Genomic DNA, 12,408 nt, shown 5'->3' with positions numbered 1-12,408 from the left:
CTTACCAGGCGCCGTCGACGGAATTACATACCTTTTGCCTCGTCAAGCCGCTTGTGGACAAGTGCGATGTCGGCATCTGCCATGTCAAGATGCCGCTTTAGCTCGGCAAATCCATCAGTCCGTCTGGCCACCGGACACTTCGCCACCTACGTATAAAGGCGGCATATTAGACCTGGGATTATGATCCTCTGTGCGCCGTCACTTTTGACAACACACAGAGTCTCAGGGGCTACTATCTACACAGGGCGCATCTTATTTATGCGCAACTGTCCAAAAAGGGTACATTATTTTGCATACCTCAAAACCTGTCAGTAAACTCCTGACGGCCTCGTGCAATCCGCTCTCCGCGGATGAAATCCTCTCAATCACCGTACCCATCAATGCACGGTGCTCCTCTGAGATGGATGCTCGCCCTAGCAGATCCTTCAGCTCCTCCGACCGCGCACCAGACAGCGCCGGACTCGTACGATGGCCCTTTTCGAAGGCCGGACGCGGAGGGCTTTGGGGGGCCATATGACTACCTTCCGGCCCCACTGGATTTGGAGAAACCCTCCGCGACGATACCTCAGGGTCGCCCACCTCGCAAGGCGGTACGGCAGGGGGAGGCGTTCCGCTCTCCATCATCTCCGGAAGAAGATCCCCCGAAGACGAGCTCTGCTGAGAAGGGCTAAGGTCCGAGCTACAAGGTAAATTTTCGATTAATTTTCTTAGATATAAAGCAGGGATTTCTCTCGTTTCTTAAAAAGAAAACTCCTCTCTACTTACGGCTCGGTGGAGGGCTGATCCTCTTGAGGGCATAATTCGGCCGAAGTATCCCCCAGCACAGGACCCTCTGGCGAAGATTTCTTCCCCCGCTTTAAGGCCATGGTCTCCGGGTCTTCAGAGGCGGTCCTCTTCTTCCCCTGAGGAGAGGAATTTTCGATTCCTCCCTTCCGTACAACCTCCTTTGAGAATGTTGTAGCTTCCTTGTCCCCTCCCTCGCTTCCCTTTGAAGGCACAACCTCCAACATCCTGACTAGCACGGGACCCGGCGTGGTCTCGGGGAGGGGGGCCGGACACCTGATTAGCTTTGCTTTCGCTACCCACTCCTGTTTAAAGGACATCTCTTTTAGGGGCAATTTTATGATAAATATACGGATAGCAAGTCCGGGCACAAGGCTACTTACTTGAGTATCCGGACGATTGCAGCTCAGACCTGCGTCCTCCGTAGAATCCGGACACACTACTTGTGGTCCGAAGAACAATTTGTACATCTCCACGGGCGTCATGCCAAGAAAATGTTGGAGAACTCGTGGTCCCTCCGGGTTGAACTCCCACAGGCGGAGGGGGCGACGTTTGCAGGGCAGAACTCGGCGAATTAACATAACCTGTGTCACCACGACCAGACTGATGTCTCTTTCTAGGAGATCTCGGATGTGGCCCTGCAACAGGGGCATGTCCTTTGCCGACCCCCAGTCCAGCCCCGTATTGACCCATGACGCCAGTCGTGGCAGGGGACCCGAGCGAAAGGCAGGTGGCGCCACCCACTTAGGGGCCCTGGGAGCGGTAATATAAAACCACTCTCGTTGCCATAAGCTGGACTCCTCTTGAAAAGAGTCCTTGGGCCATGGAGTACCAGCTTTCTTGCTCATAAAAGCACCTCCGCACTCCGCGTGCCATCCCTCGATCATCTTCGGCTCTACTTTGAAGGTCTTGAGCCATAGTCCGAAGTGAGGAGTGATACGGAGGAAGGCTTCACACACGACGATGAATGAGGAAATATGGAGGATGGACTCCGGGGCTAAGTCATGAAATTCCAGCCCATAATAATACATGAGCCCCCTCACGAAGGGATCCGTCGGGAAGCCTAGCCCCCGAAGGAAGTGAGACATGAACACCACACTCTCACCGGGCTTGGGAGTGGGAATGACCTGCCCTTGAGCAGGCAGCCTATGCGAGATTTCGCCGGTCAAGAACCTGGCCTCTCTCAACTTCAGCACGTCGTCCTCCGTGACGGAGGAGGGCATCCATCAGCCTCGAAGGTCGGAACCGGACATTGTCGAAGGTCCAAAGCGCCTGAAATCTGGAACCTTGGGTGTTGGAACTCGAGGCGAAGGGCGAACTCGTTTGAGATTGAAAGAAAGGAGTAAGGCCTTGGTCTCTTTATAAGAGGTTGAATACCAAGGGCCTTCCCCGTGACCATTTGGGACTCGCCTTTGATCGAGAAAATATACCAACGGGTACAGTTGGGTTACCCACGCCCGTATTGATGAGAATCCCGGAATAAGGGGACACGATCTCTGCTTTAACAAGACGTGCCAAGGAAACTGCCTCGCTAAACGTGCTGAGGTGGGACAGTAAAACGATTCGAATAAAGACTTGGTCGTGGTGTGATGTCACGCTACGGAATACGTCAGCAGATTAGATTTGTGTAAATATTATTCTCTCTGTGGCAATATGTGGAAACTTATTTTGCAGAGCCGGACACTACCTTTGTGTTCAAAATCTTCTATGAAGTGCTTGGAGGAGGAACCCGCCTTGCAATGTCGAAGACAATCTGCGCGCCGGACTTGTCGTCATTGAAGCCTGGTTCAGGGGCTACTGAGGGAGTCCTGGATTAGGGGGTGTCCGGATAGCCGGACTATACCTTCGGCCGGACTCCTGGACTATGAAGATACAAGATTGAAGACTTCATCCCGTTCCCGGAAGGGACTTTCCTTGGCGTGGAAGGCAAGCTTGGCGATACGGATATGTAGATCTCCTACCATTGTAACCGACTCTGTGTAACCCTAGCCCTCTCCGGTGTCTATGTAAATCGGAGGGTTTTAGTCCATAGGACGAACAACAATCATACCATAGGCTAGCTTCTAGGGTTTAGCCTCTCTGATCTCGTGGTAGATCTACTCTTGTGCTACCCATATCATCAATATTAATCAAGCAGGATGTAGGGTTTTACCTCCATCAAGAGGGCCCAAACCTGGGTAAAACATCGTGTCCCCTGCCTCCTGTTACCATCCGGCCTAGACGCACAGTTCGGGACCCCCTACCCGAGATCTGCCGGTTTTGACACCGATAGGGTTATCTTTAAAATGGATTTCGAGAAGGCATATGATAAAGTAAAGTGGCATTTCCTTCAGCAGGCAATGCGCATGAAGGGATTTAATGAGACATGGAAGAACCAGATGGATTCCCTAGTCCAAAAAGGTAGTGTTGGAGAAAAGGTTAATGATGATACCAGTCACTAATTTCAGACTCATAAGGGCTTGAGACAGGAGATTCGATGTCTCCTCTCTTATTCAATATAGTGGCTGATATGCTGACCGTTCTTATAGGCTGGGCCAAGGAGAACGGCCAAGTTGTGGACTCGTTCCCCATTTGGTCGATGGGGGAGTACCCATCTTACAATATGCTGACGACACTATTATTTTCATGGAGCATGATCTCGCAAAGACTCGGAATATGAAACTGGTGCTATGTCTCTTTGAACAATTGTCGAGACTAAAAATTAATTTTCACAAGAGCGAATTGTTCTGCTTTGGTAAAGCCAAAGAGGAACAAGATGCATATAAACAATTGTTCGGATGTGAATTGGAATCTCTGCCTTTTAGCTATCTGGGCATCCCGATTCATCATCGTAAACTTACTAATAAAGAATAGAAACGCATCGAAGATCAATTTAAAAAAAAGTTAAGCTGTTGGAAGGGCAAGCTTATGTCTTATGGAGGTCGGCTGGTGCTCATTAATTCAGTCCTAACTAGTATGCCAATATTCCTGTTATCATTCTTCGAAATACCTAAAGGGGTACAGAAGAGACTAGATTTCTATCGATCTTGATTCTTTTGACAGTCAGATGATGTTAAGACAAAATATCGCCTAGCAAAATGGGATATCATTTGCCGACCCAAGGACCAGGGGGGTCTCGGAATTGAGAAATCGGAGATTAAAAATAAATGCCTGATGAGTAAATGGCTATATAGGTTATCAGTAGAGACTGATGGTATGTGGGCACATATATTACCAAACAAATATTTACAATCTAAATCTCTGCCCAAGTTACCGCAAGACCTAATGATTCGTCATTCCAGAAGGGGCTTATGAGAACAAAAGACATGTTCTTTCGTAGGGCCAAATTCTTTGTTGGCAATGGGATGACAATAAGATTTTGGGAGGATACGTGGTTAGGGGAGATGCCTCTAGCCCTACAGTACCTCACCTTATATAATATTGTACAACGTAAGGAGGATTACGTGGCTATAGTATTACAGGCGGTGCCCTTAAATATTCAGTTTAGGCGATCTTTAGTTGGGGAGTGTTGGAATTCCTAGCTACACTTGGTATGGAGGTTGATGGAGATTCAAATATCCGGCCAATCCTAATTCCTTTCACCGGATGTTAACTAGAAACGGAGTGTTTACGGTAAAATCTATGTATTTGGATCTAATTAATTCTGGCCCAATCCCAAGAACGATACATATTTGGAAAATTAAGGTTCCCTTGCGTATCAAAATTTTTATGTGGTTTACCCACAAGCAAGTGATCCTTACCAAAGATAATTTACTAAAGTGACGATGAGTAGGTAATGCACGATGTTGTTTTTATGATCACGACGAAACAATACAACACCTTTTCGAATGATTCATATAGCCTTTAACATTACTCCTCAAGTTAGCATTGAAGCGTTATCTGGGACGTGGCTATCTGGAGTAGACCATATCACCACATATCATATTCGGATTGGAATATGCGCACTTATTTGGGCTATATGGAACTGCAGGAACGATATGATCGTCAACAGAAAACATATTTTAACTTTCTTGCGGGTCATCTTCAGAGCTACGACATGGATCCGTACGTAGTCCTTACTCACTCCTACGAACTCCAGGGAGCCTTCGGTTACTGGGTGCAACCAGTGGGAGATGGTAGCACGGGCTATATTCAACCGGTTTGGATGACGGTCTCATAATATGATAAGAGTCTAGTGATCTTGTCCTTTTTTCGTGCTGGCTGTGGCAATGAGTTTTTATTTATCATTTTGCTCCATTTGCGAGCTGTAATGGATATAAGACTATGTTTTGCTTCGAACTTTTCAATAATATGACCGCATGCATCTTTCGGATGCAGAGGCCGGGGGTGAGCCTTCTTTTCCAAAAAAAGTGAGCAACCTTGTCAAGCTTGACCAGCGTGGGAGCGTGTAACGCCCCGTATGTAACCTGCCTTATTTGTATTCCAACTCTTGCCATTTCCGGCACTAAGTTATGATATTTCCTCGTTGTTGGGTTTTTGTCTGCGTATTGTTTTGTCTTTGTCATGCATCTTATATCATGTCATCATGTGCATCGCATTTGCATACGTGTTCGTCTCATGCATCCGAGCATTTTCCCCGTTGTCCGTTTTGCATTCCGGCGCTCCTATGTCCTCCGGTGTTCCCTTTTACCTCTTTTCGTGTGCGGGTGTTAAACATTTTCGGATTGGACCATGACTTGCCAAGCGGCCTTCGTTTACTACCGGTAGACCGCCTGTCAAGTTTTGTGCCATTTGGACTTCGTTTGATACTCCAACGGTTAACCGAAGAACCGGAAAGGCCTCGTGTGTGTTGCAGCCCAACACCTCTCCAAAGTGGCCTAAAACCCACCTAAACCCCCTCCATCATCTCGGTCGTTCGATTACGATCGCGTGGCCGCAAACCGTGCTCAATTTGGAGCCTCCTAGCTCCCTCTACCTATAAAAAGGCTTCTCCCTCGAAATTTTCGGATCAAACCCTAGCCCCCTCCCTCTTCTCGTGCCGCCGGACACAAACCACTAGGCCGGACGTGTCCGTCCGGCTCCACCCGACGAACCCCGCACCGCCACGTGGCCCGCCGCTGCCTCCCGCGCCGCCGGCTAGCCAAGCCCAGGGCGGGCCCCCGAGGCTCGGTCGCCGCCGCCACTCGCCCGAGGCGAGCGCCCCTCGCCGCGCCGCCCGTCCCTTCGCCGTGCCGCCCCGCTCCGCCCTGCTCCACCTTGACGCCGGCGCCGCCTCGCCGTCGACGCCGACAAGCGCCACCGTCCGCCGCACTCGCTCCGGCGCCGCGCCACCGCCGCCCTCGCCGTCCCTCGCCGCCTCGCGCCGCCCCGGCGACCGGATCCAGCCAAGTCCGGCCACCGCGGCCTCTGCTCCGGCGAGAAGCTCCGGTCCTCCTCGAAGTCCGTGCCCGATCTAGATCCGGATATGAGAGGTTGACCTAATTTTGCCCTAAGTCCTACTAATTTTAGCGTTTTTCATCGCATCATATCTCTGCATCCGTGGCTCCGTTTCGGGCGTGCAGCATATCAAATTGTTCGTCTCGACGAGTACTTCATTTCATTCCATTGCACCATGTTCATTTGAGTTCATCTTGTTGCCCTAAATGATGTTGCAAGAGTGCTATGCAATGTTAGTTTCAGATTCTTATCAGTAATTGGACATTTGTCATTTTTGCCATGATTAATGTGTGCCTCCTATGAACTTGAGCCCTACATGTGTTTTGAAGTATGCCATGCCATCTTTACAGGGGTGTATACCATGTATTTTTGTGATCTCTGTGGTGACTAGCACAAGCATGCAAAGTAGCCCTCGTAATGTTGCTGATTTCAGGGACTTAGAAATCTTCTAAGTCTTTTCCCTGATAATATTTTTATGCCATGTATTCTTGTTGCTACAGAGTGATCCATGCCTCTTTTGAGCATGTTCAGTAAGGGTGATTTTGAGATAATGTTATGCTCTATCCATCCATGTCTTTGTTTGCAATTATGGAGCACCCTAGCATGACTCAATCGAGCTCTACTTTTGCTATAAAATGTTCCTGGTAGATTGTGTACATGTTAAGCAATTTTGCTGAGGTTGTTGTAGTTGATCCGTGCATGCTATGAGGTTGTTCTTGCCATGTTTAGCTTCTATGTCATGTCTACTTGCTGGGTGTATGCTTATTTTGTCATGCAATGCCTTGTGGTGAGTGCATCGAGCTCGTAAACATGCCTACATGAATCTGTTTTGCCATGTTCCAGTTTTCTACTAAGTCTGAATCTGTTAACGAAAGTTGTTGTGTTCACATGGTTTTCATTGTATTTTCTGATCCCTTTTGGCTCATGGTCAGTAAGGGACTTTTTTTGTATGCTTTGAGTATCTTCATGCCATGCCTTGCTTTGCCATGATATGTTCCTGTAGCATGTTGTTATCTTGCTCTAAACATTGCTTCCTGATGTTAAATCCTGACATGTTGTTATTTTCTCTAAGTCTGTAACCTGTTATCTTTTGCACTTTTTCCATGCTTGTTTGAACCTGCTATTGAGTGAATTAGCCGTAGCTCAGTGTTCATCTTTTGTCAAGCATCTTGAGTGGATCCCTTCCATGTGCTTTGTTGCTATGTTAGACTGCAGTAGCTTGTTGTTCTTGTTGCATTTAGATGGCCCCGTGCTGTTAATCGCAGCTTTGCGCCATTATTGTTTTGCTTGCCATTTGCAAACCGTGCATCCGATTCCGGTGATCTTTATATCGATTTCGACCGAAATCAACTCATCTTTCCAGTGGCACTCTTGGTTTTCCAAGATGAGGCTAGGTTCAATCTTTCCTTTCCAAAACATGCATATGCATCGCATATCACGTCCCGCATATCATGCCATGTTTTGCATCATGTTGCTTGTGCATTGCACCGTGGTTGATCGTGTGTCCCTTTGCTTGTGTTCTTGCTTTGGGTAGAGCCGGGAGACGAGTACGTGATCGAGGAGCCCATTGAGTACGTTTACGAGGATCAAGCTAACATCAACTCGGAGAACTTTGCAGGCAAGATGACCATACCCTCGAAATCACTTCTATCTTTGCTTGCTAGATGCTCACTCTTTTGCTATGCCTATGCTACGATACCTACCACTTGCTTATCATGCCACCCATATTGCCATGTCAAACCTCTAACCCACCTTGTCCTAGCAAACTGTTGTTTGGCTATGTTACCGCTTTGCTCAGCCCCTCTTATAGTGTTGCTAGTTGCAGGTGAAGATTAGAGTTTGTTCCTTGTTGGAACATGTTTATTGTTGGGATATCATTATTATATCTTGTCTACTTTAACGCATCTATATACTTGGTAAAGGGTGGAAAGCTCGGCCTTATGCCTGGTGTTTTGTTCCACTCTTGCCGCCCTAGTTTCCGTCATACCGGTGTTATGTTCCTTGATTTTGCGTTCCCTTGCACGGTTGGGTTATAATGGGAACCCCTTGACAGTTCGCCTTGAATAAAACTCCTTCAGCAAGGCCCAACCTTGGTTTTACCATTTGCCACCTAGCCTTTTTCCCTTGGGTTTCACGGACTCAAGGGTCATCCTTATTTTAATCCCCCCAGGCCAGTGCTTCTCTAAGCGTTGGTCCAAACTGGGCGATGTCTGGCGCCCCCTGGGCAACCAGGGTCTATGCCAACCCGACGTCTTGCCCATACGGTGTGCCCTGAGAACGAGATATGTGCAGCTCCTATCAGATTTGTCGGCACATTCGGGTGGCTTTGCTGGTTTAGTTTTACCATTGTCGAGATGTCTTGTAACCGGGATTCCGAGTCTGATGTCTTGGGAGAAGGAATATCCTTCGTTGACCGTGAGAGCTTGTGATGGGCTAAGTTGGGACACCCCTGCAGGGATTTGAACTTTCGAAAGCCGTGCCCGCGGTTATGGGCAGATGGGAATTTGTTAATGTCCGGTTGTAAAAAAACTTGAAACTTAAACTTAATTAAAATGAATCAACAGCGTGTGTGGCCGTGATGGTCTCTTTTCGGCGGAGTCCGGGAAGAGAACACGGTCTCGTGTTATGCTTGATCGTAGGTTGTTCTACGATCACTTCTTGATCATAGTTTATTGACCGTGCCTTTGCCTTCTCTTCTCGCTCTCATTTGCGTATGTTAGCCACCATATATGCTAGTGCTTGCTGCAGCTCCACCTCATACCTTTTACCCTTCTTATAGGCTTAAATAGTCTTGATCGCGAGGGTGTGAGATTGCTGAGTCCCCGTGACTCACAGATTCCTTCAAAACCAGATGCAGGGACCGATGATACCGCTCCAGGAGATACGGCTGAGCTCAAGTGGGAGTTCGATGAGGACTCAGGACGATACTACGTTTCCTTTCCAGACGATCAGTAGTGGAGCCCAGTTGGGGCGATCGGGGACATTATGCATTTGGGGTTGTCTTTATTTTGGTTCCATAGTCGGACCTTGATTGTATCTGGATGAATGTAATGATATTTATGCTATTGTGTGACGTGGCGAGTGTAAGCCAACTATGTACCTCTTTTCCCTTTTTCATTACATGGGTTGTGTGAAGATTACCCCACTTGCGACATTGCTTACAATGCGGTTATGCCTCTAAGTCGTACTTCGACACGTGGGAGATATAGCCGCATCGTGGGCGTTACAGAGCGGCACGCTCGTTAGACCATGTGTAACGACGACCATGAAGGTACAACTCTTTGAGCTCGCAATCATTTAGGAAGCAGGAAAATCTCCCCCTCATGTGGCGGCGAAGATTGTCATATTTTTTGTCCTCGCCATGCTAGCTACTCCCTCCGTTCCTATATATTTGTCTTTCTAGAGATTTCAACAAATGACTATATATGGAGCAAAATGAGTGAATCTACAATCTAAAATATGTCTATATACATCCGTATGTGGTAGTCCATTTGACATCTCTAAAAGACAAATATTATTTAGGAACGAAGGGAGTAGTTCATATTAAAGTCACCGGAGGCATGGATAGGCAATTTGCACCTCTCACATCTCGTCGAGGAAAGCAATCTTGTCCGCGTCCTCCTACGGACCGTACATACAAGTCAACCACCGGTGGCCTCCAGCGGATAACCATCAAAATCCGTGTCTAAGGCTTCCATAACGAAAACAGAAGAAATATCCAACAAATTGGTTTCCTGGAGACAGACAACATACGCGCATGTTGTGGTGAGCGGTGGTAATGTAAGCCGCGATGATCTCGCCAGAGATCTTCTCCTCTCCCTCGACCAAGCCCAATGTTAATTACTGAATTGTGAATTATCCTAGCTCACAAAGAGGATCTCCTTTTCAATTCTTTCTTCCTTCTGTTCCTCCCTCATTTGTAACATACTTTTTGTTTATGTAATGAAAAAATACCATAGAACAATAGTTCTACGGTTTGCGGCTACAAAAAAGGGAAGAGTAGTACAGTCTCGTACTATGTATCGGAGTGTCATTGTCTTGGACTGATCAATGGCGCCGTACAAAAATGCAAGTGGCGAAAAACAGGCGATGAAGTGTTGGTGCTGCCAACAATTGTTCCTTGGCTGGTCACACTCAACTTACGCAGCCTGGGCTCGCTGACTTTGCTAGCCAGTTGTCTTGCCGGGAGACCCGTTAGTAGGGAGCACATGTGGCTGCATCGTCATTGGCTCCTTCATCCGCTGGGTACCACCCTACATTTTTCTAAGGCGCCTGCTTCATTCAACGAATTGAAGCAACTATGATATGACTCCATCCAATATTATCTGAATTTTGTGTCATCAATAGATGGCGTGAATCCACAGCCCGTGTGGCGACCCCAAGAGCGCCTACATAAAATATCGATAATGCTAATAATCTGACGCCAGATTTTTAAGCATGACAAATCAAAGGTTTTTAATAGCAAATTTAGTTGGCGTGAGGATGGCAAATTTAGTTTAAGACACGACAAAATCCTAGCATAGGCCAGATTTGTCATGCTTACTAACTAAACTTGTCGTCCTCGACAACACAATTTGCCATAAAAAAGTTTAATTTGCCATGATAAAAAATCTGACGTCAGATTTTTAGCGGAGTCCTAAAATATGGCTGAACTAGCACCATACATAGGCAGCACTCGTGTGTTCATAAGGTGAATGCTACGTGTGCGCGCGTGTGTGAACGTGTGCGTTTATATCGTGTCAGACGCAACAAAATAATAAGCCGCGCGAGTAAACTAGTGATTAGTACTGGTGTCAACTGCCAAGGCCGTGCCGCGTCCTGTTGCCCCCACACCTGTTCGTACTACGTTGAAGCTCCACTGGGTCGTGCCGCGGACGCCGCAATCGCGAACGGGCGGCCGGGTACAAAAGGTGGACGCCTCGCTTACCCGTAGTCGCCGTCGGGGAGGAAGCGTCCGCGTCCGCATTTGCTCGCCTGCGCCCGAGCTCTGGAGTCGTCTCCGGCCAGGTATCCGCCGGCTGCTGCTCCTCTCTGCTGTATCGACGCAGCTGCGTTGAATCGGACCAATTCAATTGCTGTCTGGGAGCAGGGCTTGAGGTCAGTTTCTCCTTCTCTTTCCATTCTTTCTACGCCCGCTAATGTTCTGTTTTTTTTTGGCCGAAATTACGTTAACGTTCTGTTGGGTAAAGAAGAAACTCATTGATTTTCCGGTCGCTAGTTCACTTCACCTTTCTTCTTCTTCTTGTTCTGATTGAAGTTTTTTTCACTCGAGCTGTGTTCACAGTCTTTCCTTCATCTGTTCATCACAGTTTTCTTGGTTTCTTGGTTCTTTTTTTTTTGGATTCTCGTACTTCCCCGTTTCCACCTTCCATTTTCCAAAGGCATCTGTGTCTGCATAACTGAAAACTGACATAGTGGCCAATGTTTTGTGGAAACGTGTATGCTACTACCGTGCAAAATTTTACCTGTACATCTGGAGTCATTTACTCCAATTTACCTTCTCGCTAAAAAAAGACCCTCCAATTTAACTTGTGCACGGCCTTAACGGAACCGGATCCTCTAACATTGATAAGGAATGTTAGATAAGCTACAGGATCCTAATTTCCCTTCTTTCTATCCATATAATGAAGACTAAAATGACTTAAATTATTTTGTAAATTGATGATCTACTGTGTACATTTATAGTAATTATATATAAACAAATTGATGGTGAAATAAAATTAATTTCGAATTATTTATATTTATAGTACATAACAACAGTAAACAACCTGCTAGCTACTCCCTCCGGTCCTTTTTAGTCTGCATATAAGTTTTGTCTGAAGTCAAAGCATCTTTACTTTGACCAAGCTAATAGAAATATGAATCAACATTTACAATGCGAAATCAATATTGTTAGATTCATTATGAAATCTAGTTTCATGGAATATATATTTGATATGATAGATGTTGATATTTTTTAGTATATATTTGGTCAAACTTTGCAAAGTTTGACTTGACTCAAATCTAATACGCGGAGTAAAAAGGACCGGAGGGAGTACCTACTAAGAGTCTCTAACTTTTCTTCTTTATTTTACACTAGACTAGCACTGTAGCACCGTGACTTTCCTTTTGAATGTTACGCATTGTACAATGGGAGGTGCTTAGAGAGGTGCTTAGGAAAATAAACCGAGTTTTTCTGAAGCACCGGTGCTTATTTCTACAAGAGAGACGCTTAGTTAAGCGTCTACCCTGTACAAATAAGCACCGATG

This window comes from Triticum urartu, chromosome 3, assembly GCF_003073215.2.
Source record: "Triticum urartu cultivar G1812 chromosome 3, Tu2.1, whole genome shotgun sequence".
Taxonomy (NCBI): Eukaryota; Viridiplantae; Streptophyta; class Magnoliopsida; order Poales; family Poaceae; genus Triticum; species Triticum urartu.
The sequence above is the reverse complement of the archived record's forward strand: the minus strand, read 5'-3'. Positions refer to the sequence as shown.